The sequence below is a fragment of the Coenobita brevimanus genome, chromosome 110 (assembly GCF_032717465.1).
Source record: "Coenobita brevimanus isolate Jiangsu-jjx chromosome 110, ASM3271746v2, whole genome shotgun sequence".
Taxonomy (NCBI): Eukaryota; Metazoa; Arthropoda; class Malacostraca; order Decapoda; family Coenobitidae; genus Coenobita; species Coenobita brevimanus.
In genome coordinates, this window is record NC_137063.1 from 6,696,434 (window position 1) to 6,700,247 (window position 3,814).

A 3,814-nucleotide genomic window follows, 5' to 3' on the forward strand; every position below is an offset into this window, starting at 1 on the left:
GACCACATCTAGAGTACTGATTTCAGTACTGGTCCCCAAACTTTATTAAAGACAAAGATAAACGTGAGGGGGAATAGCGAAAACCTGCTAGAATGATCCCATCACTGCGAAATTTGAAGTATGGACGGGAATGGTATGAACTGGTGGTAGGGCAGCCTGATGGCGGATTAAAGCGTCTGGCTATAGACAGGTATGTTGATTTATGGTTATGAAAATACTGTACGTTCGAAATACACACTGATATTGCTATAAGAATAATGGGATGAAGCTCCAAGGTTAAGAGGTGCAACGACAATATAAGGGAAAATTTCTTCAATATTCGAACAGTGGAACACCAAATTAATAAGGTACCAGTAACAGTCGTTAAGACATACATTATTATTCATTTAATATTCAGATAAAATAAATTTTTCGAAATATAGGTCACAACTAACTGCGTGCAATTTATTTTCAAGTTGACAGGTATGCAGATGACTGTAAGATCCATTTATCACGACAACATCGTTACTGTGCTCGCTCTCTCTCTCTCTCTCTCTCTCTCTCTCTCTCTCTCTCTCTCAGAGTTGTAGATGAGAAACTGTTTAATGCACAGTACTTCCTCTTTTGTCTTTCCGATAAATATGCCAATGTTTGGTCTTTTCACCTATCATAGAATTTTTTACTTCCCGCCAGTATACTTTCCCGGAAGGCGTGGTGGGCGAGGGAGAGCCTTCCTGTATTCTATCTCTTTCTCACACACACTGATTACCTTCTTAGTGTTACATGTAATTCGTGGGGACTGGTATGCCATATTTTCGACTCAACACACCCTCCTACCCCTAGTCACCATCCCTATACTTTCTCTTGTCTGTCCCTACCCCTCCTCAGTAATACACGCAACCCCTCACTTATACTCACTCTCTCTCCCTCTCTCTCTCCTCAGTACTTCTTTCTTCCTCTTTTCCCCTCTTCTTCTACCTCTTCTCTTCCCTCTATCAGTCTACATTACTCCCTCTCTCACCCCTGTCTCTTCCTCTTCTCTCTTCCTGTCTCACACTCATCCCCTCCCAGCAACTCCTCACTCGTCCTCTCTCTCTAATATTTTCCACTCTATCTTAATACTCCCTCCACCCCCACCCTCAGGCCAGGAGAGGACAGGCAGCGTGGGAACAGGTAGCCACGGGACTCTCTAGTCCAGCCTAGCCTCGTCCCCTGGGGCTGCTTACCAACCTGTTCTGCCTGCATGCCTTACCTACAAACCCACCTACATCACACTCACTTGTTGGATTACACTTTTATAGATGTATTTACCTGGTACTTAATGTTGGGCTATCGAGTTAAGACACCTGCCTACTTCCCTTCTTGCCAGGGTTGGAAAAAACGTGGAGAACAAAATAAAATAGAGTTTTATTATGGTAGTGACATCGCTTTTCTTTTTTAAATCATTTTTTTTTTTTTTCACCGGTTAAAATGTATGGGTGAAGCTGGTCTGACCCGCTACTCCTATTTACTGACGAGTGTAATAATTATGATTTTGATGAGCTGAGAAGTGATGAGAACACGAAGGAAAAGTTTCGGTGGGTATGTTGTAACAGGTTTCTAGTCCTGCAGACTTTGATGGAATCTGAAGACAATGATATTAATCAAATGAGGAGAGAGGTAAAAGAGGTTTTGCATGAGAGTGCTAAGGTTACTATTCAGAAAAAGGGAAAAGCGAGAAGGAAAGAGTGGATGTCAGATGAAACATGGAATCTAATTCAGAAAAGGAAAGAGGCTAAGTTAAGAAGTGACGAACAACATGTTGATGGCCAGGTAGTTGAAGTACTTAGAGCAAAGTACTGGAGTTTACATTCTGAAGTAAAAAGACTCGTTAGACGTGATAAGAGGAGGCTATATGATGAAAAGGCAACAGAGACAAATTAAATTAAGTAAAAATACCGGTCAGAGCACAAGAGAAGCGCATCAGGCCATAAAGGAGTTAACTGGGACTGAAAAGAGAAGGAAGGAAATACCTGTACGAGATAGAAATGGTAATTTGATGACTAAAGATTTGGATATAAAAGGAAGGTGGAAAGAGCACTTTGAATCTGTTCTAAATAGACCAATCCGAGCTGAAGAGAACATTTTGCCAGCCGAGAGAGATTTGCAGATAGAAACAGGGGATATAACTTTGGAAGAGGTAGCAAAATCTATAAAGGAGTTAAAGAATTTTAAGGCCCCAGGAGAGGATGGAATATTTCCTGAAATGCTTAAGGTGGAAAATGACGAGTTGATGAATGCACTTTTGAAACTTTTTAATGTGGCTTGGGATAATGGTGGAAATCCAGAAGGGTGGAAAAATGGAGTGATTATAAAAATACCAAAAAGGGGAGATTTAAGTGTGTGTGGCAATTGGAGAGGGATAACTTTGACACCTGAAGTTGCAAAAGTCTTTTCCAAAATATTGTTGAACAGAATAGAGCCAGTAATTAATATTATTTCAAGAGAAGAACAAGCGGGATTTAGGAAGGGTCCAGATTGTAATGATCATATTATCATTGTTGGGCATCTAATGCAACAAACTAATGAGATGAAAATGTCTTTTGTTTTGTGTATTTTGAAAAGGTGTTTGATAGTGTTTCACGTGGAGCTATGTTGAAAATTATGAGATTCTATGGTATACTAGGAAAGTTTGTGAATATTATTAGAAGCCTGCATGAAGGTACTTTTTGTAAGGTAATGGTGGGTGGTTCTTTGAGTGATCCATTTGAAGTTAGGTCAGGAGTGATTCAAGGAGTTCTTTCGCCATTGCTGTTTGTTTTGGTTATGGATTATGTTATGAGAAAGATTGTAAGGAGAACAGGTGCAGGAGTTAACTGGAAAGAGAATAAGAAGCTGATGGATTTGGACTATGCTGATGATATTGTACTGACTTGAGGAAGTATTTACGAGATGCAGAGGGTGCTTGAATGTTTGGTGGAGGAAGGAGAAAAAGTGGGATTGGCCATACCACGTTGAGTACACCGCTTCCCGTCCGATCAGCGAAGTTAAGCAACGTTGGGTCTGGTTAGTACTTGGATGGGTGACCGCCTGGGAACACCAGATGCTGTTGGCATCCCTACGTGTCAAGTGGGGTTGGTGGAGGATTAGTGCCCCTCCCTGTAAAACAATTAACTCTAAGCCATTGGCCACCCCGTCTGGGATACATGGCGTCTGGCAATGAATGAATGGAATGGTAAAAAATTGTGGAAAGACTGAAATTATTATTATGAACGTGGAGAACCAAATCGATTGTGTAATTGGGAATAATGTGGTGAAGAATGTAGAAAACTTTAAGTATTTGGGAACGATTGTATCATCTAATGGATCATTAAACAATGAAATTGAGGAGAGGATTAGACAGGCTTGGCGAGCTGTTGGAATGTTGAAATCTGTTTGGAATAATAATATGCTTTCGGTACATACTAAAGTGAAAATTTACAAGTCCATGGTTAGACCAATTTCAGTTTATGGGCATGAGTCATGGTACAGTACAATTGCAACAGATCAGAAAGTATTAGGATTTGAGAATAAAATACTGAGAAGGATTCTTGGGGTAAAATGGCAAGACAGAGTTACAAATGAAAGAGTAAGGGATATTACGAGAGTGGAACCAGTTAGTGAATATGTGAGACTGTCTCGCTGGAAGTGACTGGGGCACATACTGTATACAGAAAAGAAGGCAGTTTAATACAGGATGTGCCAGAGTGGACTGATAGAGGAAGAAGAGGTAGAGGTAGGCCGAGGGAAACCTGGTTAGGACAATAAAAAGAGAAGCAGGAGAGGAGTGTTGGTGGGACCTGAAGGAGACGGCAAG

At 40.8% G+C, this 3,814-nt stretch overlaps 1 non-coding gene across 1 annotated transcript; it reads left to right on the forward strand.

Annotated features, from left to right (window-relative positions):
• Positions 1-2,954: 2,954 nt before the first annotated feature.
• LOC145417703 (5S ribosomal RNA) lies at positions 2,955-3,073 on the forward strand. The gene has a single exon (XR_013900565.1). It is a non-coding gene; the product is annotated as a 5S ribosomal RNA (ribosomal RNA).
• The last annotated feature ends 741 nt before the right edge of the window (positions 3,074-3,814 follow it).